The 27,341-nt window shown below is 33.7% G+C and overlaps 1 long non-coding RNA gene across 2 annotated transcripts in view; it reads left to right on the forward strand.

Moving 5' to 3' along the window:
• The window catches only part of LOC103562548 (uncharacterized), a 104,347-nt gene that overhangs the window by 25,400 nt on the left and 51,606 nt on the right, over positions 1–27,341 (forward strand). Inside the window, exon 3 of one of the 2 annotated variants that reach the window (XR_547699.2) lies at positions 26,126–26,244. The exons of the other annotated variant lie outside the window; for it this stretch is intronic. This is a non-coding gene — a long non-coding RNA (uncharacterized lncRNA). The remainder of the gene's footprint in view (positions 1–26,125; positions 26,245–27,341) is intronic. 2 annotated transcript variants of the gene reach the window in all.

Genomic DNA, 27,341 nt, shown 5'->3' on the forward strand with positions numbered 1-27,341 from the left:
GTCTTTAATTCTCTTTGGACAACCTCATTTAAGCCTCCAACCTGCTTTGACTGGTTAGTTCTTATTTATTCCGAATCATTATCTGCTCAAGAAAAATTCCGTAGAAACTTCAGCATCAGATCATTGTTACAACCCTTATAAATATTTATTTTTCCTTCATATTACCTTCCTAAGCTGCAATTTTAGATTTATTTCTTGGTTACTTAATTTATAGGTAGAGTCCTATCTATGCCCATGGAGCCTGGTTTTGTTCACTCGTCTACAAAGTCTGGTCTCACCACCTCTAGAAAATAGTAGGTGTGTAGTAAATATTTTTTTAATGTGTATGATGGACAACAAATGACAAAACTAAATAAAAATTGATTTAAAAAACGACAAAAATTCAAAACCAAAAATAAATGCCAAAATATGTGTGGAATAAAAAATAGATTACTAATTCCTGAGGAGGAATAAATCCAAAAATTGAACAACACAAAAACTGAATGGATTAAAAAATCAAATAGTCATTTACACACATGAGAAAAATATTTTAAAAAGCACAAAGAATTAAAATAATCAAGCTAATTAATAATAACATGAATTAAAAGAATAATATGCCATGTTTCTTTTTTAAAAGTAGCAGAAATTTGCTAAGATACAGTGAAACTAGTGTCACAGTGGATTTTGGTATAAATTGACATAAGAGTATGAGTAAATAAGTATAGCAACAGATCAAGCACATTATAACTATGCTTCTATTGCTGTACATATGATGGATTTGTTAAGTTGGCAATCAGTATGCATTTATTTCTGACCTTCAGAACCTGGAAACACTATTTTCTGGACAGCATTACTGTTAGAGTTTTGATGTAAGTTAGGTTCTACCAATCAGATTCCCTCCTATGAGATGTCAAAAGCAGAAATAAGTGAGAATCCATGTTCTTATTGTTTTAGCTATTGCCTCTGACAATAATAGTCAGCAATGTCCCATAGTTGTGTCACTCAGAATTATGAGTGTTATAAAATATTTTATGGAGATGGTTATGGCTCATAAATGTGATGGGATCCCTAGAGTCAAACATTAATATTGATGACCTCCTAAAATTCTGCTTGCCCGAGAGTGTCACCTAGTAGTTAAATTTTCTATTAAATACTCTGTATTAACCCTGGAGGATCAGCCTGGAAATGCATATTTACCTTCCCCCCAATTTTTAAGCACTGGTGTATTAGAAGTGAATTTCTGGAAAACAATAAAAATTACCATTTATAATAGAATATTGAAACCTAAAATATGTAGGAATAAGTGTAATGAATATTTGAGTGTATCAGTACACTTAAAACTGAAACATGATACTGAGAGGAATTAAAGAGGAACTAAATAAATGGAGAGATGTCCTATGTTCATAGATAGGATACCAAATTTTGTCACTATCCCAATTTTGACCAAATTAATCTATAGATGCAATAACGTCATAATCAGAATCTCAAAGAGAATCTCTCTGTAGTAATTGACAAGCTAATTCTAAATTTATATGAAAATGTAAGTATCTAGAAAAACTAACACAATTATCAAAATACAGAATTGGAGGTCCCACATGATCTGACTTCAAGACAAGGTAAATCTACAGTAATCAAGAAGGGGTGGTAATAGCTTCAGAAAATACATGGATCAGTGGACACGGATCAGTGGACACAGATCAGTGAAGTTGAGAGTCCAGAAAGACACTCTCACACATATATGCTCTATTGAATTTCATAAATGTAACAAAGTAAATCAATTGAGAAATAATTTATGTTTTACATGAATTATAAACAGACTTTTGATAAATTTGATTTTACAGAAATACTTTTGCCTTCAAAAACCACAGTGAAGAAAATACTGGTACAAAATATTGCAAAATATATCTGATTGAGGAGCTGTATCCAGAATATATAAAGAACATTTACAACCCATTAATAAGAAGACAACCTCAAAAAACAAACAAAAATTTGAGCAGACATTTCACGAGATTATATATATGTCTAGTTACCAAGTGTTGAGGTGGTTAATTAGGACAACAAGCGAAATTGAAAGTAATAATCAAGTCTTTATTTATTTAATGTGACAGGGCAAACAAAGGGTAAAAGAAAAAAGATCTCCCTCTTTTATATTACATTTTTTCCCCAAAGAACGATACCAAGCAAGGGTCAAATGACAGTGCAGATGTGGGGGGAATCATCTCATTGTCAAGGGGCCATAGCAAAAGGCTCTTGCCTTTTTATGGACCTGAGAGACTAGGAGAAGGAAAATGGGGAAAGGTGAGGAGTCAAAAAATGCTGAGTCAGAGTGGAGAAAAGTACTTTAAGTATCTCAATTAGGAGGACTCATCCAAAATGAGGCACCTGGGCTAGGAATGTAGATACATGTAAGGGCACAGCCAGCTGCAGTGCCTGAGTTCTTGACTGCAACTTCTTCTAGAAAACTATAATACTTTGGTTATGCACCAAGTCTGATGTAGGGAGAGCATGAGGCTTGCTGAGCAAAGCCTTCTAATTGTCTATGGTTGGGCCTGTGAGATCACATACAGGATTTTGGCCTGGAGCCAGGCTACTTAATATGAATAGCAAATATGCACAACTTTATCAGTTCTGTATAAATGCAATTTTAAATGAGAATATAATACTAATATTGACTCTCCAGAATGGCTAACATTAGAAAGAATGACAGTACTAATTGTTGTAAGAGTTTGGATCAACTGAAACTCACTTGATTGAGGGGAATTCAAAATGGAATGGCCACTTTCAAAAATAGTTTGGCAATGTATTATCACATTAATAATTTACTCAATGTATGACTCAGCAATGCAACCTTTATGTATTTAACTGAGAGTATGAAAACTTATGTCCGCAAAAAGATTTGTATGTGAATGTTCATAGAAATTTTATACATGATAAACCAAAATTGGAAACAACACAAATATCAATTTAACTTTTGTTCTCTGCAGAAATTACCATATCAAAGTCATGCTTTCTCAAATAATTCTAATTCTGTTTCCCTTGAAACTAATATGCAGGTAAGTGTTTTATGTTGTATTAGAGTTGTACAAATATATGTAAGGCTTTGATCCAGAAAAAAAATTAGCATGTAAGCTTATTCTGCAAGTATGAGTGACAGGAATGTCATTTGGTTTTAGGGGAGCAGAGGTGGTTGAATGGTCAACTTTATGATACTGAAATGTCCTTGACAAACCATCATCATATTCAATATCATTGGAGTAAAGTTCTGATATTTAATGTTTGGTGATGCCAAGAGCTGCAAGTTTTTCATCAGGTCCCAATTCTATTCCATTGTTTGGGCTAACTTCATGGGCATGTAGTCACACAGGGCTCCATGCTTAGAAGGACCCCACACCTGATATGATGACCTGCTGTCACCATCTGGAATCTTTTAATAATTTGTCACTGAACATATATTTTGAAAGTGAAGTGTATGGAACAATGGAGCATGTATGTGAGCAGAGGAGATATGTGCAATATGCATTTCTGCCACTGTTCATTGTTTCCACATTCGCATAGAGTGTTTGCAGTGCCTCCATTAGCACAGAATCCAATGGGCCAATAATGATTGGGAGTTCACAGAGACTCAAAGTGAGCACAAAGTAAGCATACTAAGTCTCACAACAGAGTAAGTGAGGGTGGTGACAGTGCTCAGAGACCACACTTTCCATTTGAACGAGAACTTACTTTAAATATAAGACAATGGCAATGGCATTTAAAAAACGAATAATCAAGAAATCCTACCGTATCCTTCCTTACTTATGTTACTTCTGAGTACTAGTCAATTATTTACACCTAGAATGATGACATAGAAGGAAAGAAAAGGATAGTGAAACCCATGGTTCTTTATCCTTTAAGTCTTTCCCTTACTCATCAGTAAGCCAAAAGTAGAGATTATTGATATATTTTTATCAAAAAGTGAAATAAAAACAATTGAGTTTGTTTTGTCCAGGACTTCCACTGTTCTGGTAAGAACAAAATACATATACATATTTATGAAATATAGGTTGTACAATTTCGGTGATTCTGCATACTCGTTAAATACTTTTACATTTGCTTTTAAAATTGGGATTGCGTGCTATAAAGGTAAATGTTAAAATTCAAGAGGAACATTACATAATGAGAAAGGAGTAAATTCTCCGAGAAGACATAACAATCCTTAATGTATATGCACCTTACAACAGAGTGGCAAAATATGTGAGGCAAAATCTTATTGATGTGCAAGGAGAAATAGATGAATCCACTATTACAGTTGAAGCCATCAACACCCCTCTATCAGAAATGGACAGGTCTAGTAGGCAAAAAATCAGTAAGGAAATATTTGAACTCAAAAACACCATGAATCAACTGACATCTATAGACTGTTTCATACTACATCAGAATACACAGTCTCCTCAAGCTCATGTGGAACACTGACCAAGATAGACCACATTCTGGGCCTTAAAACATGCCTTAACAAATTTAAAAGAATAGAAATCATACTATTTCTGCTCTCGGACCATAAAGGAATTAAATTAGAAATCAATAACAGAAAAATAACTAGAAAATCCTAAAATGTGTGGAGATTAAATAACACACATTTAAATAACACATGGGTCAAAGAAGAAATCTCAAGAGAACTTAAAAATATTTTGAACTAAATCAAAATGAAAACATACTTATGAGAATTTGTGGGGTGTAGAAAAAGCAATAATTAGAGGGAAATTTGTAGCATTGAATGTGTGTATTAGATCAGAAGAAGTATCTAAAATCATCAATCTAAGCATCTACCTTAGCAAACTAGAAAAAGAAAAGAAAAGTTAAATTTAAAGTAGGTAGAAGAAAGGAAATAATAAGAATTAGAGTAGAAATGAATGAAATTGAAAACAGGAACTCAAAAGAGTCAATCAGTGATGCCAAAAGTGGATTCTTTGAAAAGATCAATAAACTTGCAAGCCTCTAGCCAAGTTAACTAAGACAAAAAAAAAAAAAAGAGGACACAAATTAGTAATGTCATGAGTGAATGAGGGTATATTAATACAGATCTGATGGAAATTAAATGTATAATAAGGGAATATTATAAACTACTCTAGATCTACAAATTAGATAACCTAGATGAAATGGACTAATTCCTTGAAAGACACAATCTGAAAACTCACACAAGAAGAAACAGATGATATGAATATGCCTATAGCTATTAAAAAGTTGAATCAAAAACGGAAAGAAATTAAAACAGAAAGTACTAGGCCCATATGGGTTCACTGGCGAATTCCACTGAACATTTAGGAAGGAAATTATACTAATTCTCTTCAATCTCCTTTAGAAGATAGAGGCAGAGGAATATTTCTTAACTGATTCTATTAAGGCCAATATTACCCTGGTGCCAAAACCAGACAAAGACGTTGCAAGGAACACTACACACTAATATCTCTAATGAACTTGGTGCAAAAATCCTCAACTAAATATTAGCAAATTAAATGCGACAATGTTTACAAAGAATTAGACAACACTACCAACTGTGATTTATCCCAGCTGTGCAAAGTTGGCTCAACATTCCAAAATTAATTAATGTACTCCATCACATTAACAGGCTAAAAAAGAAAAATCTTGTGATCATATCAAGAGATATAGAAAAAGCATTTGACAAAACCCAACATCCAGTGATGATGATAACTCAGTAAACTAGGAATAGAGGGTAACTACTTCAACTTAATAAAGAATATCTACAAAAAATCTACAGCTAACATCATACTTAATAGTAAAAATCTCAAAGTTTTCCCACTAAGATCATGTGCAAGGCAAGGATGTCCCCTTTTGCCACTCCTATTAAACATCGTGCTGGGAGTCCTAGTTAATGTTACAAGACAAGAAAAGGAAATTAAAGGTATATAGACTGGGAAGGAAGGAATGAAACTGTCTTTGTTCACAGATGATATCATTGTCTATGTAGAAAATGCAAAAGAATCAACAAAAAAATACTCCTGGAACTAATAAGTGATCATAGCAAGTTTACAGGATATAAGGTTAATATACAAAACTCAGTTGCTTTCCTGAATATCAGTAGTAGCCAAGTGGAATTTCAAATATGGACCTTGAGAGTATTATGCTAAGTGAAATAAGGCAGAGGGAGAAAGTCAAATACCATATGATCTCACTCATAAGTAGAAGATAAAAACAACAACAAACAACCATGTAGAAACAGAGATTAGATTGGTGATTACCAGAGGGGAAGGAGGGAGGGAAGAGGATGAAAGTGGTGATTAGGCACATGTGTGTGGTGATTGTAATTAGTCTTTGGGTGGTGAACATGATGTAATCTACACAGAAATCAAAATATATAATGATATACACATGAAATTTATATAATATAAACCAATGTTACCTCACTAACAAAAAACCAGAAAGCACCCATAATGCCATTTGTATTAGTACTGCCAAAATGAAATACTTATGTATAAATCTAACAAAATGTGTACAATATCTGTATGGGGAAAACTATAAAACTCTGGTGAATGAAATTAAGGAAGAAATAAATAAGTAGAGAGATATTTTGTGTTCGTGGATAGGAAGACTCACTGTTGTTAAGATGTCAGTTCTTCTCAACTTGATTTCTAGATTCAATACAAATTCAAACAAAATTCCACCAAATTAGTTTTTGAATGTTGACAAACTTGCTCTAAAGTTTATATGGACAGGCAAAAGACCCAGAATATCCAACACAACATTGAAGCAGAAGAATAAAATTGGAGGACTGACACTACCAAACTTCAAGACTTACCATAAAGCTACAGTAATCAAGGCAGTATAGTCTTGGTTAAAGAACAGGCATATAAGTCAGTGGAACAGAAGAGAGAGCCCAGAAATAGATCCATACACATATATTCAACTGATCTTTGACAAATGGGGCAAAGGAAATAGAATGGAGAAAGTATTGTCTTTTCAACAAATGTTGCTGGAACAACTGGACATCCAAATACAAAAAATAAAAAAAGATTCTAGACACAGACCTTACACCTTCCCCCAAATTAATTCAAAATGGGTCATAGACGTAAATGTAAAATGCAAATTTATAAAAACTTCTAGATTATAACATAGAAGATAACCTAGATGAATTTAGGTTTGGAGGTGACTTTTTAGATATCAAAATCATTATCCATGAGAGCAAAAATTGGTATATTGGAATTCATTGAAATTAAAAATTTCTGCTCTGTGAAACTCAGTGTCAAGAGAATGAAAAATAAGCCATAGACTGGGAGAAAATATTTGCAAAAGGCTTATCTCTTAAAGGGCTGTTACCCAAAATAGTCAAAGAATGCTTAAGGCTCAACAATAACAAAACAAACAACTCAATTAAAAAATGAGCTAAAGACCTTAATAAATGCCTTACCAAAGAAGATATACACATGGCAAAAAAGAATATATAAAGATGCTCCACATTGTAAGTCTTCAGGGAAATGGGAATTAAAACAATGGGATACCACTACACCCCTATTAGAAAGGCCAAATTCTGAAAGAGAGGACACCAAATGCTGGTGAAGATGTGCACCAACAAGAGCTTTCATTTATTCTGGTGGGAATGCAAAATGGTATACCCACTTTGGAATAAAGTTTTGTGGTTTCTTGTGAAACTAAACATGCTCTTACTGTATGACCCAGCAGTCATACTCCTTGGTATTTACCCAAATAAATTAAAAACATATGTCCACACAAAAAGGTGCCTGAGATGTTTATAGCAGCTTTATTCATAATGGCCAAAACTTAGAAGCAACCAAGATGTCCTTGAGTAAGTGAATGGATAAATAAGTTGTGATGCATACAGACAATGGAATATTATTCAGCACTAAAAAGAAATGAGCTATCAAGCCATGAAAAAGACATGGAGGAAACTTAAGTGCATTTTGCTAGGTGAAATAATCTGAAAAGGCTACATACTGTATGGTGATTCCACTATATGACATTCTGGAAAAGGCAAAACTATGGAAACAGTAAAAAGTTCAATGGTTGTCAGGGTTAAAGGGAGGGGGAGAGGAACAGGTGGAGCACAGAGGATTTTTAGGGATGTGAAACTATTCTGTATGATACAATAATAGTGGATGCATGTCAGTATCCATTTGTCCAAACCAGTAAAATATACAACACCATGAATGAGTTCTAATGAAAATTCTGGACTTTGCCTGATAATCATGTGTCAATTAAGTTCATCAGTTTTAACAAATGTACCACTCTGGTAGGAGATATTAATTATGGAGGCCATTATGCAGGTGTGAGGGCAGGGTGTATATGGGAACTCTGTACATTTTCCTCAATTTTCCTGTGAATATAAAACTGCCAAAATAAATAAAATCTCTTAAATATTCATGCAAATATTTTGCATTTTAATTCTTATTTACTTAGAATGACAGTAAATATCAAATAAAAAACAACATGAGAAGTCAAGAGAGACAACAGAAGAATGGAAAAGGCTTTATATTTCAGAATCTTTTGTATACTTTTTGAAGAAAGGACCCCTCATACTCAGTTGGTACCTCATTTTGAACTTACCAATTATATTTCCAACCCTGGTTTGGCAGAAATTCTTGGAAACTTAACCTTAGGTTTATTTGTCCAGTCCCTACAAAGATTCTGTGAAGTATATAAACTTCCTTAATTAACCCCTTTTATTTAAAAATTAGTAGAGAGGATTCACTTGTTTTTGCAAGTAGAACTCTCATTACATACATAAGATACATAGAAATATGATATAAAATATCCATTTTAAACTCTAAGTGTCAGAGAATTTTGAAAATAATGATAAAGTGTTTCAGTATTAGTTTCACATAAAATGAAGGGAATGTATTCTAGTTATTAATTAAACCTGGTTTTCATTTTTTCAGCACTCATTGTGACACACTGAAATTAGTGTAACATCATACAAGTATTCAAAAAACTCACAATTATAATTTTAACAATATATTAGAATATTACAATTAGAAACTTCTGTATAGAATGCTTCTATAAAATTGCTATTTATAAATCAATTAGGTCATCTTTCTCTAATTTTTTGAACTCATTATTGAATGCAAATATTCAATATTGTTCTATTAAAAATGTTAGCATAATGGTTTTATGAGTCTTTATTATTGCTTTTATTGAAATTATGGCATTATCTTTATAAGAACAGGGACAATGAAAGAAAATAATAACATTTCAACTTTGCCTAAACTACGCATTTACCTCGTTTTCTGAAAGTCTATAAAAATACTATGCTCTCGTTTGTCCAGAAGTACCTAAAGATTTGAAGAAAAAAAGTTCCCCCCAATTTTCTTATTTTACAAATCTGCTCTCATATAATTGTGTATTCTCTGCTAGTGTTTGGTAGAGACTGAACGTATTTAACAGCTAAGTCTAACAAAAAAACACAGACTAGTCTTATTTATACATTGCCATCATAGTCACTTTAAAAGTGTATTTTCTCATTTTGTTAGTTATTTCAAAATCAATTTTATGGCCAAGTGGCCTCTTTTAATGTCTGTTCACTGAGAGCAGCATTCACATAAATTATTTATACTTCATTTAACAATAGTATTGAGGTTCTTGTAATTTTTTTTTTTTTTTTTTGCTGGGAAGATTTGCCCCAAGCTAACATATCTTGCTGGTCTTCTTCTTTTTGCACTTGAGGAAGATGAGCACTGAGCTAACATCTGTGCCAATCTTCCTCTATTTTGTGTGTGGGTTGCTGCCACAGCATGGCTGATGAGTGGTGTAAGGCTATGCCCAGGATTTGAACCAGTGAGCCCAGGCTGCCAAAGTGGAGCATGCCAAGCTTAACCAGGGGCAGCCTCAAGGTTCTTGTATTTTCTAAAGTCCTTTAAGAATACTTAAATCATTTTGATTTGAAATGTATTCCTAAGGAGTCGGGGTGGGGGTGGGAGGGAAACAAGTGCTTACATAAGTATAAAATAAGGTACAAACTTTTAAATATCTTGAAAGGAAAGCAGTTACCTGTTTGGGTCTTTGTGCTGTAACAGTTTATTTGAGCTTTTTATAAGGTAAACATAATTGTCCTTTATCTTTTCCAGTTTCTGTTTAATTTTTGCTTTATTTAAGGTGATTTATTGTATTTAAAAATTTTAAGTATTCAAGGAATAAATCATTGCTTTTAGGCATAGAATGTTTTGACTATATAGTTCATATTAATTGTATGTAGTAGATTACTTTTTAATGTTATGCAAATATATTTGTAACAACCAAAAATTCTTTTACATTCATATATCAATCCGTTTATATTTATATTCACTTTTCTAGCACTTATAATTTGGAGTTCTTTATATTATATCAACAAATCATTTATATGTAAAAGATGATTAGAACTAAAAAATTGCATAGCAGAAATTTGTAGATTGTGCTGGAAACATTTCTGTAGACTAAACATAAAAAAATTACAAATTGACCTGTTTATCGCAATACAGGCCTACCTCAACAAAGAGGAAAAAATTGAAATAAGTAATCTTAAACTGCACATAAAAGAATTAGAAAAAGAAGAACAAACAAAGACCAAAGTCAGTAGAAGGAGGGAAGCAATAAAAATCAGAGCAGAAATAACTGAAATGGAGACTAAAAAAATAATAGAAAGGATCAATGAAACTAAGAGCTGATTCTTCAAAACCAAAAAAAATTTCACAAACTCTTAGCCAGACTCACTAAGAAAAAAGACAGAAGGTTCAAATAAATATAATCAAAATGAAGAGGAGAAATTACAATGGATACCACAGAAATACAAAGGATTATAAGAGAATACTATGAAAAGCTATATGCCAACAAATTAGATAGCCTAGAAGAAGTGGATAAGTGCTTAGAATCATACAACCTCCCAAAACTGAATCAAGAAGAAATAGAGAATCTGAATAGACCATTCGATGAAGATTTAGTACTTGTCCTCAAACTATCCAAAACATTGAAGAGGATGGATGCTTCCTAAATCATTCTGAGGCCATTATTACTCTGATACCAAAACCAGACAAGGACAGCACAAAAAAAGAAAATCACAGGCTGATATCACTGATGAACATAGATGCAAAAATCCTCAACAAAATACTCGCAAATTGAATACATCAATACATTAAAAGGATGATTCACCATCATCAAATAAGATATTCCAGGGATATAGGGGTTGTGTAACACCCCCAAATCAATCAGCGTGATATACCACATTAACAAAATGAAGAATAAAAGTCAAATGATCATCTCAATAGATGCAGAGAAAGGATTTGACAAGATCCAATACCCATTTATGACAAAAACTGTGAATAAAATAGGTATGAAAGGAAAGTACCTCCACATAATAAAGGCCGTGTATGACACACCCACAGCCAACATTATACTCAATGGTGAAAACTGAAAGCCATCCCTCTGAGAACAGGACCAAAACAAGGGTGCTCACTCTCGCCACTCTTATTCAACATCATACTGGAAATTTTAGCCAGAGCAATTAGGTAAGAAAAGGAAATAAAAGGGATCCAAATCCAAAAGAAAGAAGTAAAACTCTCACTGTTTGTGGATGACATGATTCTATATATAGAAAATCCTAAAGAGTCTACTGGAAAACTATTAGAAATAATCAACAACTACAGCAAAGTTGCAGCATACAAAATCAACATACAAAAGTCAGTTGCATTTCTACACACTAATAACAAACTAGCAGAAAGAGAAGTTAAGAATATAATCCCATTTACACTCTCAATACAAAGAATAAAATGTCTAGGAATAAATCTAACCAAGGAGGTGAAAGACCTATACACTGAAAACTATAAGACACTGTTGAAAGAAATTGAAGAAGACATAAAGAAATGGAAAGATATTCCATGCTCATGGATTGCAAGAATAAACATATTTAAAATGTCCATATTACCTGAAGCAATCGACAGATTCACCTTGCACAAAAATTAACTCAAAATGGATTAAAGACTTGAATGTAAGACCTGAAACTGTAAAACTCCTAGAAGAAAATGTAGGCAGTACACTCTGACATTGGTCTTAGCAGTATCTTTTTGAATACCATGTCTACTCACGCAAGGGAGACAAAAGAAAAAATAAACAAATGCAACTACATCAGACTAAAAAGCTTCTGCAAGGCAAAGGAAACCATGAACAAAATGAAAAGACAACCCACCAACTGGGAGAAAATATTTGCAAATCATATATCTGACAAGGGTTTAATTTCCAAAATATGTAAAGTACTCATACAACTCAAAAACAACAAAAAACACACCTCAGTCAAAAAATGGGCAAAGGATATCAACAGGTGTTTTTCCAAAGAAGATATACAGATGGCCAACAGGCACATGAAAAGATGTTCAACATCACTAATTGTTAGGGAAATGCAAATCAAAAGTACAATGAGATATCACCTTACAGCCATCAGAATGGCTATAATTAACAAAACAAGAAATAAATGTTGGAGAAAAGGGAACCCTTATACACTGCTGATGGGAATGTAAACTGGTGCAGCCTCTATGGAAAACAGTATGGAGATTTCTCAAAAATTAAAAAGAGAGATACCATATGATCCAGCTACCCCGCTATGGAATATTTATCCAAAGAACATAAAATCAACATTTCAAAGAGATTTATGTGTCCCTACTTTCATTACTGCATGATTCACAGTTGTCAAGACATGGAAGCAACATCAACAGATGAATGGATAAAGATGTGTATACACACACACAATGGAATACTGCTCAGCCATAAAAAAAGGACAAAATTGTGCCATTTGCAACAACATGGATGGACCTTGAGGATATTATGCTAAAGCCAGACAGAAAAAGAAAAATACTGCATTATTTTACTCATATTTGGAAGATAAACACAAGCTAAAGAGAACAGATTAGTCATTACCATAGGGAAGGAGGTGAGGGAGGGCAAAAAGGGTATAGGGCCACGTATGTATGATGACGGATAAAAACTAGAGTATTGGTGGTGAACGTGGTGCAATCTATACAGAAACGGATTTATAATAATGTATACCTGAAGTTTACACTTCAGGTTATAAACCAATATAACCTCAATAAAATAATTTTTAAAATATAAATTGAAACAAATAATTACATAACATTTAAATGAAAAACACAGTATTCACTTTGGAGAATAACAATGGAGTTGATTTTACATCTGTTTAAAATTCATAACATAGTCTCCAAACTACATGATAAGCTAATACAAGTGGACAACAAGCTCAGTTCTTTGTTTTCTGCCAGAAGGAAGTTCATTCACATGTATTTCTCCTGTTGTCTTCTTTGTTGAGTTGCTTGAGTTGATGTAAGTAATTTGATCTAGTGGTTAGAATTAGTTATTTACCACAGTGAGAAGTTCATTTTGCTGCTGGAAAAAAAGAGCAATTTTCAGCACCCAATTTTCTTGATTATCCAGCTTGTCAGTTTATCCACATCCTCTACTGTGACCCTACTGCCACTTCTATTTTTCACAAGCTAGTTTCTCACTGATTTGGATGTATAAATAGGTGCGAATTTAACATCAACCTGGAAGATAAGAAGTTTACAAGATTATTCCTATCCTTAGTAATGTCACACAGTTACTAAAAACAGAATAAACTTAAAGTACTGAGTTGTAGTTCTAATATTTAGAAATATAACAGTCCCTATAAATTGTTAGTTTTTAAAAATAAGGGTGAGTAAAAAAGTTTACATAAATCATTACTAAGGATACTATGATTACATAATTTTAAATAACAGATAAAAATTAAGGCATAAAACAGTAGGTAGAGTACCAAGGATAAAAACAAAACAAAACAAAAGTTTTAAAATGTGGAATTTTTTGTGTATTGTCACTGAACTTATAAATTGCTATCACTTATAGAACTTCAATTAATCTCATTTTTTATTTCTTCTCTTGAGTTCTTTATATTCCAAGTCTCTCCCCATTAGTTAGCTGGCCGTTTAAATATTAGACTTCAATGGTTATTGATTTGGGGACAGGTAACCAGTTTGTGAGAGCTTTGACTGTTAGTAAACACATACATGGAACTTGGGATTTCAGTGCTGAATTACTCACAATCAGGGGTGGCACAGAGCCCCAATGACACAATAGGACTCAAAGCATACTTGTTGAATTAGACCTATTCTTAGAAATGTATAGTGTTTAAAACATAACTTTATAAAGTTATACTTGTAAAATATCCAGGATGACAGTAAGTTTCCACAACCAATACTGATGCTCTTCAAACTTATAAAAATTGCCTGTGCTGTTTTTAGTCTCCAAATTGTTCCACTGCCCACCATCTTTTCCAGGCTTTCCATGTATACAATCAGAGCAAAGTCATAAGTTTATAAAGATATAATATAACAATCATAGTAAAAGACAAAAAAATTCAAGGCATTTTTGTGAAAGTTATTTAAAAATATGTTGATATACTTCTAGACCAGAATTTATTGTGTTAGGTCAGTAAGATAAACCTACTCTAAAATTATCTCCAATATTTTGTTTTACAATACAATATATTTGTATTACAATATACAATACAATATTTGTTCTCCATTGCTCAGCTGTAGAACTTGGACTTTTTTGTTATGCCTATAGATTGAGGCAAGTGCTTGAAATGAATTCCAAATTTTCAATTTGTTTTTCTCATCTAACAGATGATCTGTTCTATAGAAATATTTCACAATACTGTGAGTAAGCAGTGCATTATAACTAGAGAAGAGATTTTAGAAATAAGCTATAATAAAGGAAGATAGACTGTGTGTTTTTGAAATAAGTGATTAGAATTGTGAAGGAAAACCAATTTGTTTAGAAATTATATACATAATCTTATACATTATGGTTGTCTGCTTTATGTTTATATTAACCATGATTATGATGAATAAAGAAGTTACAGCAAAAAAGGAAACTCAGATGAAAGGGGTAGTGACATATGTTTTAAATTTTCTTGTTAAACTGGAGACATTTGGAATTATTCTGAGTTAATACACTATCTCAGGGGAAATTCTAACATTTGATATATGTACCAATAATTATAAAGTCTTTTGAACGGTTTATCCAGCTTCTTCAAATCATCTAAAACCTATTTCAGCAATGATTTTTGTGTTGACTTATAATTCTAACTCTTTCATACATATAAATATGTGGTTATATTTACCTTTTACCACCTACCTTAACCCAGATATAGCATACAACAAAAGGAAGTCATTCTTGTTAACTTAAATCGATCATACAAATGCACAATAGAAAAAGAAATAAAAACTGAATACACATTTTTGAAATTATGAGTATAAGTTAGACTCTAAGAGCTGAGACTGTAAAGTCAGACTCCCAGGGATGGGAGCCCAGCTCTAATATTTAAGAGCTGTGGTATCTAGAAAAGTTGCTAAACTTCTCTAAGTCTTGTATATGTTGCTTGTGAAACTCATTGCATTTGTTCTGAGCACTAAATGAGATAATCTGTATACAGCACTTAGCAAAAAGCCTGGTTCAGCCTAATAACTCAGGCAGGTCGATCTAAATGGTATTGGCCAGCCAACCAAATAAACTGTAAATATTTTGAAAAATAGTAATTGGTCTAATATCTCAATGATTTTTTAGATATGTATTTAAAATATTTTATTTTTCATTTGTAGATACTTTTATTCTAAATTGAGGCAGTTGATAAATGAGGAATTTGTATAGAACTCTTCAATAGGATAAACTTAAATGATAGCACCAGAGTCTGAAGTAAGACACTTCAAAGAAATGAATTGTTTAAAGTTTTAGACTATCAGAACCTGTGATTATAATTTTCAGTTGAAAAACCATTACTTAATATATTTATGAACCATTATAAGATATAAATAATTGGAAATAAATATAATTAAAAACTATAATCTGCTTCCATAAGAAAGATTCTCAAACTTTTAACATAAAAATATACTGTATTAACATTTCACATCATTCCTAGTTTTAGGAACCAAAAGTACTACTCATGGAGGAAAAATTATGTGTGTGGATTATTCTCTTTCGGTTTTAGTTTTGAGAGATATTTGGAAGAGTAGTCTCCATAAAAAGAGAATTGGGGAAATGCCATGAATTCAATATGGATACTTCAAAGATTTTATGCTGACTTGAAATTTATTTATCCTTCAAATTCCAAGAGGTACTTCTGTCCAGTAACACTTTCACTGATTAAGGTCTAATGCAATATTTTCCCAGAAAGGATGAAATTTTTTAATGTCCTATAGATTCCCTTTGGCCTGTGCAGTTTGTTTAGTCACAGCTATGAATTCTATGCTTTCATGATTCTAAACACTAATTCTCTAAAATCATTTAGCTATTTTTTAACTATGATAGCAGCACATTGCTTCCAATAAGCTAACTTGATATTGATCAAATGGTTTGGACTTCACTGTTCTTTATTTTTAAAATAGATTTTTAAATGATAAAGCACTTTGACAAGTGTATACAAAGGAAAGTAAGTCACCTTTTCCCTCCAGATTTCCAGCTGCTTTCCTCCAGAGGTAACCATTATTAGCATCTATGTATATTACCAAAAAATTATACTTACCTAAGCCTATAAATATTATCTGTTTCATATAAGTGAAACAATGAGTTTATATGTTTTTAACACAGTCTCTTGCATATATTAAGCAATTAATAAACTACTATTGAGTTGATTTTTTTATGATCTTGCTTGATTTTTCCCAAGAAAGACATTGAATATATATTATTAACTTACTCTTTGAGGTAACATAAGTGGTATGCCATTTGAGCTATTAGAGTGAGTAAATATGCTTTACTAAAGCTAAGAAAATAGTAAATTATTTCACTACCTTGATTTATTTCAAAAATTTCTTAGGTAACGAATTGCTTGGCTATTTTTCTTAAAGCAATCTCAGTTATGTGTGCTCCTGCACTTGCAGGAATGCACTGCTGGCACATCTTTAATGCAAACATTATCCATTACAGAGCAGAGATTAAATGGAAGAATGTGTAATTGGTTTTCCAGCAGACCAAGATCATTAATGTGAAACACACTCGCATAAGCACTGTTGGAAAGGTTTTGTGCTACTGCATATTGATCAAAGGCAAAAAAGATAACTGGAAATGGTAGAATGAGTATGAAGGAAAGTGGAAAATAGCTGAAGTTGTTCGAGCATGCTAAACAATTAACTTTAGAAATTAAAAAGAAAGATGGCTTCACTATCAGCCATAAAATTGACTAACTTACCTTTGTGCTCTTTGGTTAAACAAGAAAGAGAAAAGATTTATTTTTATTGTGTAGATATTTTAAATCTCAGTGTAAAATAAATATGTGGCTAAAATCTATATAAACACAATGCTGCTTTTAATTTTATTTCCTAGAGACTATTGCCCATGAGAATGAAATCAATGACAATTAATTTCTATTAAATTCAAATAGTTGAGTGAAAAATCGTTTCAATGGTATATTTGGAGTTTATAATTTGACTATCATGTACTAATATAGAGTTATTGTTTTTAAAATAAATTGACATCATTAAATACATTAAATGGAATTAATGAAAGTGATAGCTATATATAAAAAAGTAGATTTCATAATTTTTTTGTGTTGTTTTACCAAGAGCTAAAGTATAATTAATATGATGATAACAATATAGATGCGGAGGGTGTTAGATAACATTCACATTTTGCACTTCAGATTTAGGGAAATTGGTATGCAGAAAGACTAAAAGAAAGTTGCTGGAAAAGCAAAACTTCTCATTATAGTAAGTTTAGACATATACATTTCCATTGTAAGATCTGAGACCATGAAAATTCTAGAAGAAAACGTAGGTGGCATGCTCTTTGACATCCATCTTAGCAGCATTTTTTCAAGTACTATGTCTGACCAGGCAAGGGAAACAAAAGAAAAAATAAACAAATGGGACTACATCAAACTAAAAAGCTTCTGCACAGCAAAGGAAACCATCAACAAAACGAGAAGACAACATAACAATTGGGAGAAGATATTTGCAAACCATATATTGGATAAGGGGTTAATATCCAAAATATACAAAGAACTCATATGTCTCAACAACAAAAAAATCAACAACCCAATTAAAAAATGGGCAAAAGATCTGAACAGAGATTTCTCCAAATAAGATATACAGATGGCCAACAGGTACTTGAAAACATGTTCAACATCATTAACTATCAGGGAAATGCAAATCAAAACTACAAATGAGATATCACCTCACTCTGGTCAGAATGGCTATAAGTAACAAGACAGGTGTTGGAGAGGATGTGGGGAGAAGGGAACCATTGTACATTGCTGGTGGGAGTGTAAACTGGTGCAGCCACTATGGAAAACAGTATGGAGTTTCCTCAGAAAATTAAGAATAGAACTACCATATGATCCAGCTATTCCACTGCTGGGTATTTATCCAAAGAACTTGAAAACAAATGCATAAAGATACATGCACCTTTATGTTCATTGCAGCCTTATTTACAATACCCAAGACTTGGAAGCAACCTAGGTTCCCATCAAGCAACGAATGGATAAAGAAGATGTGGTATAGATACACAGTGGAATACCACTCAGCCATAAGAGAGGATGAAGTCCAGCCATTTGTGACAACATGGATAGACCTTGAGGGAATTATGATAAGTGAAATAAGTCAGCGGGGAAAGTCAAATACCATATGATCTCACTCATACATAGAAGATAAAAACAACTACAAACACATAGCAACAGATTGGATTGACGGTGACCAGAGGGGAAGGAGGGAGGAGGGTGGGGGAAAGGGGTCACTAGACACACGTATGTGGTGATGGTTTATAGTTAGTCTTTGGGTGGTGAACATGATGTAATTTACACTGAATTTGAAATATATTATGATGTACATCTGAAAGTTATATAATGTTATAATGCAATGTTACTACTATAAAAACAAAAAATAAAATAAAAAATATACATTTCCAAAAAGGAAAAATAATTATTTCTCATTTTTCTAGGAAAAGCAATTTTATTATGGAATAGCATGGTCAATTTAGTATGGGACTGCAACCAATTAAGGAAAGAAGGTTTTTGCTGGTAATGATGATAATTTTATACTTTAATTCTATAAAACTTTCCTGTTTGTATATCTCTTTCACGTATAGTTTCTTATTTCATCTCCATAAAACCTGGTGTCCTAAAATATGAATGGGATAACATTGAAAAGGAACTGGGACACAATCTAGAAATAACTTCACTCAATTTTCTAAACTCTCAAAAGAGAGAATATTTTATTTATTCCTTAATGTAGTTAACTTAAAATGTTCTATACTTACCTACAAACTGAATTGTTTGCAAAAAAAATATTTAAAATCAAAATTAAATTTATGTGACACTGAGGTATTAAATATGTGTGCAAATTCTTTGACCCTCCACCCATACAAGAGTAGAGTCTTATTCCTCTTCCCTGACTTACTAACTCACTACTAATGAATGGAATACTGGTAAACAATACAGCTTCTAGAAATCATAAGGCTTTTGTCTTATAGCAGTCGCATAGTGAACTCAAGAGATTAGTGTGTATGGCTTTTGTCTAATGGAACAGATTAAATCGATTCATAAGAAATCCATAATTTTGTTTAAAGAATATATACCAGCTTGTCCTGAGAGGGGCAGAATGAGTACACAATGAAAAGAGGCAATTAGATCCCAAACTTCCATGGTCAGGGACAAGCTGGAAAATCTACAGTACTGAAAATGAGGCCTGTGTTTTATGGAAAACGAAGAATGACTCAGAAGGGAGAACCAAGACCCCACATGAGAGAGACAAGAGCTATGGCAAACAACTTCTAGAAAGCAGTTGTAAGCCGCAATCAAGGAACTGGCAACATGTGTCTGACTAGATTTCAGAATCAGTGTGGACTAGTGATTACTGTGTGCCTTCCATTTTTTCCCCCATTTTGAACCATTGTATTTTTGTTGTTTGGGAGGAAGTTTTCTCTTTAGTTCATAGGTTTTGAGATAAAGAAGAACCATACTCTAGCAGCAGTACTTAAGAAAACATACTTGAGGTACACATTTGCTTAATTTAGATGATGAGATCCAGGAACATGAGCCCAAGTCTGATACTGAATAGGGGAGAGTCTAAACCCAAGACTTTTGAGAGTCTTGGAAGGAATGCACTTTGCATATGGAAGAAATATAAATAACTTGTGGCCAGAGGGGAGACTTTAATGGCTTTAAATATCACCACAAATACTTTGACATTCCTCCTGTTAAAGGGTGATGTCTCATTGTCATTCTCTTGAATCCAGGCAAATCTTATTAACTCAGATTGAATGAATAGATTACTGCAGAAATGATGCTGCATCACTTGAAAGACTTAAGTCCTAAAAGACGATTCTTCTTAGCTCTCTTTCTCTGTTGGGATACTAATTCTTGGAACTCAGCCATCGTGTTATAAATAAACCAAGCAGATACATGAAAAGGTCTTATATAGGTGCTCTACTCATAGGCCCAGTGAAGTCGTCAGCTAACAGACAGGATCAACTACTAGGCATGTGAATGACTGAATCTTTAGTGACTTCTATCTTCAGGATTTGGTCCACCCCAGCTAATACTATATGGACCATAGAAAAGTTATTCTTACCAGTCCTGCCCAAATTGCAAATTTGTAAACAAATATATTTTATTGTTGTTTTAAGCTGCTCAGTTGTGGGATGATTTACAATGCTGCAATAGATAACTGGAATGTATGATTTCTTTTAAAACTGTTAAACGAGGACAGAATGAGATCATATGGTTATTCAATAAATATTTATTGAGCAGCTACCATGGAAGTAGTCTCAAAATCAAGCCTGAAAAGAATTTGCAGTCCAGGTGTCTTAAATCCTGACTTTAGCAATCTTTAAAATGTTTTATATTGTCTCATTTCAGGTTTCCTGGCACTGCTATAGTAAAATTTCCTCAAAATAAATGTCAAATTATTTTTTCTTTATGCAAAATTTCTAAGAAACTGACGTCATTCCAATAAAATATAGTTTACTATAAAATATTACTTGGAAGGCCATACCTGGAGAGCAGCTCTGAAATGCATTCATGTGCATTGATTATGGAGTTCAGTGATTATATATGTGCATTTGTCCTCCAGAAAACTCTCCAATTGTTGTTGTAAAGCACTTGTAACTCAGTAAGAATGGAGATATTTCACAAAATCTGCAAGAGGAAAAGCTAAGTAACTCTGGCTTCAAAGTTGCTTTCAATTGCTCACAATCAGAGAGAGTTAATATGCAATGTAAATTCAGAGACCAAGAACGCAGCTTGGGAAGCAGCTGTGCATAGTAAGACTCCCTACTACTCCATCCCAATGCTTGGTTTCACATTGAGTCCTAAGGAAAAATATTTCAAACATCATTGGAGATAATCCTAATCACGGATCCTTGTGGCTGCTAAGTGACAGGAATCTCCAATAATCACCCTCCCCTCCAAGACTAAATGCAGCTGATAAGAAACAGAAAAGTAAGAGTTTCAGAAATTTCAGGAAAGCTTCACTGGACAAGATCTCTAGCCTTGACTCATTGCCCATGGTGTCTGCTGTGGAACTATAAAAACCACCACAGGAGGTTTGATAGGAACCCTGTCTCAAAGGACCTTACTTTCACAGGATCAATATAGACCATGCACATTTGTTGTCCTTGTCCATAATACCCATCATTCTTTTCCTCTCTGAGGACCAGTTCTCCTGTAAATTACTCTCTTCTTTTGTAAAGTCCTACGCTTATGTATAGTTGAGTGTATCAGTGTACACTGGGCAACCATCTTTCTTACTACAATGCATAATTTCCTTTGAATCTTGGTCCAGTAGGTGGAGCATAAATACTATTCTCACCATAGCCTCTGCCATGTGGATTTGTCTATTTCTCCATTCAGATTTATTGTTTTTTCTGATGTATTGTGACACTCTGTTATTAGCTAAATACATTTTTAGGAATGTTATGTCTTCTTTGATAATTTGTCTCTTTGTTATTATACAGTATCTGCCCATATTTATCTCTGATTATCTTCCTTGTTCAGAAGTCTAATTTGTCTGAAATAAATATAGCTACTCTAGCTTTTGTTTGGTTAGTGTTTGAATATTATCTTTATCTGATTGCTTTTAATTTATGAAAGTCTTTGTATTTAAAATGAAGTTTCATCTGACCATCATCGAGTTAGTTATTGCTTTTTTAAAATTCAATCTGACAATCTCTGTCTTTTCACTAACGTGTTTAGACAATTAACATTGAAATCTATTATTGATATAGTTGGATTATAGATCTCTCTTCTTGATGTTTTCTATTTGTTGCATTTATTCTTTTTTCTTTTTCTACCTTTTCTTGTTTTAATTGAGAATTTTTTATTGTTTCCTTTTGTTTCCTCATTTGACCTAATATTTATGACTTTTAACTTTCTTAGTAGTTGCCTTAGTTTAAATACACATTTTTAAATAATCTGAGCCCACCTTCAAATACCGTTCAACTTCTTTATGTGTATTGTAAAGATACTATTGCCATTTATTTCCAATTCCTCCCTCCTATTCCTTGTACCATTGTTGTCATAGATTCCATCTTACATATAAACATCCAATACATTGTTATTACTATTGCTTTAAACAGTTTATCATTAAGGACAATTAACAATGAGAAATAAAACAGAATGTTTTGCTCTCATTTATTCCATTTCTGATTCTTATTATTTTCCAAGTTTCTGACCTATACTGTACTTCTTTCTACCGAAGAATTTCCTTTAACATTGCTTATAGATGTAAGTCTGTAAGCAATAAATCCCCTCAATTGTCATTTGCCTGAGTAACTCTTTATTTTTATTTCTTTTCACTTTTGAAGGATGTTTTTGCTGTATATAAAATTCTGAGTTAGGATTTTTTTTCCTCTTTTAGCAATTTAAAGACTTCATTGACTTATTGCTTACATAGTTTGCAATAAAAAGTCTGCTGTAATTCTTATTCTTCTGCCTTTGTAAGTACACCACCCCCACCATCTGCCAGCTGCCTTCAAGATTTTCTCTTTATCTTTTGGATTTCTGCATCTCAAGCGTGTTCTGTCCATGTATGGACTTTTGTTTGTTTTTTTCTTTGTTATTTATCTTGTTTGATGTTCTCTGAGCTTCTTGGATCTGTCTGCAGGGTATAGGCTTCATTATTCTTCTCCTTAAAAATTAAGCCCTTTATTTTATAAGGGAGATGGGGCAAAGGATGTCAGTAGATTCCCACAATGGCTGAGGGTTTCCTGCCTGAGCCAGCACTTTAGGGGTATTCTTGCTGATCATCTCCAGGAGACCTGAATGGATTTCCTGGAGGAAACATCTGAAAAAATATGGTGACTCAAATATGTGTGGTCTGTGGACTTCCCACTTTCATGCTAGCCCACACTCAACCTTCAGCAGTGCATTAAAGTTTACAATTTCATCTTCCTACTGGCTTCTGTAGTGTTCAGTGGCATCTTCCCCAAGAAAATTAATGCTTGTGGTCTGCTTTAACTCTCTGTCTCTGTCTCTGAATTTCAAGTTTGTTGTTTGCCTTATGACTTCAATTCTCTGATGGGCTCAAGAAACTCTGTTGAGTTGGAATATATCCAGCATTTTTCTTGTTGGGTGAGGGTTGGCATCCACACAGCTCTCTATATTTTTGACCTAAAATCAGAAGTTTAAAGCTAAATATGTTAATAAGTGCAGAGATCAAAGATAGTAATAAGAAAAATCCTAAGCTGCTTTGGAAAATAAAAATGCGAAAGAGAACAAGAGAGTAATTTAAAGTCCTCTAAATGTGCATTGTTGTGTTGTGGTTGGAGCTTGCCAACCTTGCAATCCTATGAATTGAGTATTGTCATGGCAGTTTATCATGTGTATGCTCAATGATAGAACAAAAGAGAAAAGAGGACAGTGTCCTCTGAAATGGAAGCTTGGGAAATGATGAAAAACTATGAAGAACACAATCATTAGGGTCAAGCTGAGAGCCAAGAACTATCTGAAGATGCTTTATAGAGGACAGTTAGACAATGTGAAAGGGTTTGAGAAGCTTATCTATCTAACAGAATCCTGAAGAGGAAAATTTCTTTTCTTTTTTTTTTTTTTAAAGATTTTATTTTTTTTCCTTTTTCTCCCCAAAGCCCCCCGGTACATAGTTGCATATTCTTCGTTGTGGGTCCATCTAGTTGTGGCATGTGGGACGCTGCCTCAGCGTGGTTTGATGAGCAGTGCCATGTCCGCGCCCAGGATTCGAACTGACGAAACACTGGGCCGCCTGCAGTGGAGCGCGCGAACTTAACCACTCGGCCACGGGGCCAGCCCCGAGGAAAATTTCTTTTAATACAGAAGTTTAAACAGATTTTATACACTCCTCTCTCCTTACCATTTCATGAATTTGATTTTTTTGATTTGTAGAAGGCTTTAATCTGATCAGCAACATTTTGATTGTAGTTGGTGTGATACAGTACTTCTATTGATGGTACTTCCTACCAGACTTGCTAATGTGGTTAAATTTGAAATTGAAGAACTTCCAAAATCTTTGTTATGTGCAAACCCAGGCAATTGTGATATTGAATACCATCAAAATGATTGTCTGAAATATGTCTAGGTAGAAGTCTTCCAACTTTCTACAGTATTTTCATAGTGAGAACAAAGAGAAAAAAATCACACGGGTCAATTCCACCATGTCTTGGTCATAGTACTTCTTGGGCCAGCTGATTTACGGAAGAGTCATATTTATTCCTCTTTACAAATTTCCATTTTCTGAGGTATTAATTATTGACAAAGATAGGGGTTAAGGAATTAATGGGAATAAAACCTTAGTGACTTGAAATCATGTGTGCTCAGTCAAGGAGTGCATTAAACATTATATGTAAATTCTAGTTTTGATGATGAAGTCAACTAATGCTGCTATTGTTAGAAAACTAAAAACCCAATCTATTTATTTAATCTGCAGAGGATCTTACCTTTTTAGTCTGCCTTAGTGATACATTTAGGGTATTTATGGAAATAGTAGCATCAGTAGCTCTGTAGAAGAAAAAGATTTCAAAGAAAAAATTTTATGTGTCAAATAGCATTATGTAGAAAGAAAGAATTTTGTGTTCAAACAATTTCCAGAACTCTATAACCATGCTTTGAAAGTTTCTTTTCTTTTGCAATTATTAGGACTTTTAAAATGCAGGTGGGCATGGTCAAATTTTAAGTGTAAGAAACACTCAACAATAAATATAAAAAGCTGTGTTTCCTAGGCAAAATGCATTTTCTGTTATTATCTTTGATTATTGGCTATTCAAGGATACTTTGTACAAGTGGAAATTAACCCTTGGATCTGCTTTCAAAAAATATTCCTTCTGCTTTTTCTTTCTCATAATCAAGATTAATAATTACTTAAGGTAATGTATTATAAATAAAGAATAAAAGGGAAATTTCTAAACTTTTCTAAAATTTAATTTTTTTAAATTTCTAAATGAAAGGAAATCTTCTAAATAGAGGGAAAAAGGGGTGTGGACTTTAACTCTTTATAATACACTGGTGGTACATATGGAAACACTTGTTACTGAGAATTAAGAGATTTTCCTTCTTCAAATTTGAGGAAAATTTGAAGTTTTTATTATCTAAAGAAGGTCTTCTGATTTGAATCTGGAGATAATTGATTTTTTCCCTTAGATCTCAAATTGCGCTAGTATTAGCAAATATCTGATCATTTGTTGACACTCATTTTTTAGAAGATAAAATTCTTATAAAGTATGGTCTTTGACTCCTCTTTGTGTTGATAGTTACCAGCACTCCAGAATAGATTGTGGACTAGGGTTCTGGAAAGTGACAGACACAATGTGAAGTATCTCAGGAGAGTTCTCACTGTCTTAGAATGTCATTTAAGCTGATGTGGATAAGGGCCACATGGCCTTACAAAAATTATCTTGGAGATGGAGTGAGATCTGGTTTGTTTCCTGAGACATGATCACTTTTGGATCTGTCCCCAGCAGTGACATAAGTAGGGAATATTAAATGGAGTGTTAGGCTTGTTACCCCAGAATAAGGAACTGTAGGATGGGGGTGGGAAAGGAAAATATTGATAAAGCCACTTTGATCAAACACTAAAAACTTAATTCAAAAAACTCAGGAAGAATTTGGAAATTTTAATTGTATACAATAATTTCTTTAACTTTTGTGTTTTTTATTGCTTTCCAGATTAATTAAAATTAACAGAAATTATTCAAATACTGTGTGGATGAATTATATAAACACCCCTACCCACCCACCTCCACAAGTACCTGAAGTTACGCAACACTATCTGGTGATTTGAAGAGGTTTGTGTATACCAACAATAGCTGAGAATGAATAGTTTCTTTTCTGCTAACTTTCCTGCCACTATTCAAATCTTTTTCAGTTTATGCTTAGATTATTTACAATAGCTGTGACCTTCTTTTGCCTCTGTTTTTCATTTCACTCCTTCACCATTATATTCTATACTGCAGCCCCTGAATTATTTTCCTTGAGCATCACTTTTGTTATGTCATTTTTCTGTTCAAAAAAATCCATGATGAGAGAGTAACATCACCATCATGGCAGGGTGAGTTGTTCCACTTGTCTTTCTCCTCTAAGTTACAACAAATCAGACATCCATTGACCAACAGAGAATTCTCTACACAGCACAACAGGTTGCATAAGAGATCCATACATCACTGAGGATGGGTGGACTGGACCCCTGGAAGGCAGTGAAACTAGGGGAACAGCCCCCTTCCCCTCTTCAAGCAGTAGTGATTCAGGGCACAGATCTCACACAGCCACTCAGGTGGCTGTGAGCAGAGGCAGCAGGCTTCTCTGGAGACTGCTGACAGACTAGAAGAGGTGGGGAGCCCTGGCTCAAGTGACTTCAAGCAGACATAAAAGGAGCAGAAAAATCAGCCCCTACTCCCCCTGAGTGGTGGCAGGTGGAACTTGCTAATAGAGGCCTCAGTAACCACAGCAGAACTGATGACTCAGCCCCGAGTAGTGGCACCCTTGACACCAGCAGCAGGGTCTGTATATAAGTCCCCAGGTCCCCAGGACCCTAGCAGCTACAGCGACAACCATAGACCCATCACCCCTGACAGCAGGGCAACCAGCACTCCTGGACAACCCAGGAGCAACAGTGAAGGTGGTGCATGGTGCAGCAGCATCTGAGCCTGTGGAGGGCATGCAGAGAGCCAGTGGAGGAACATGAGACCTGGGAAACGTTGGAAGAAGTTTACTTGCAGCCTGGAGACCCCAGTGGTGACACCTGAGACTACAGCAACATTCTAAGCAGCAAGACATTAACAATCTCAGAGGCACAAGGCAGCACAAGGAAGGCACTGATGATGCCTCTAGCAGGGGCAGTGGAGGGAGGAAAGTGTTCCTTCTCAAGTACAACCAGAAGGACCCA

Source organism: Equus przewalskii, chromosome 2 (genome assembly GCF_037783145.1).
Source record: "Equus przewalskii isolate Varuska chromosome 2, EquPr2, whole genome shotgun sequence".
Lineage (NCBI taxonomy): Eukaryota > Metazoa > Chordata > Mammalia > Perissodactyla > Equidae > Equus > Equus przewalskii.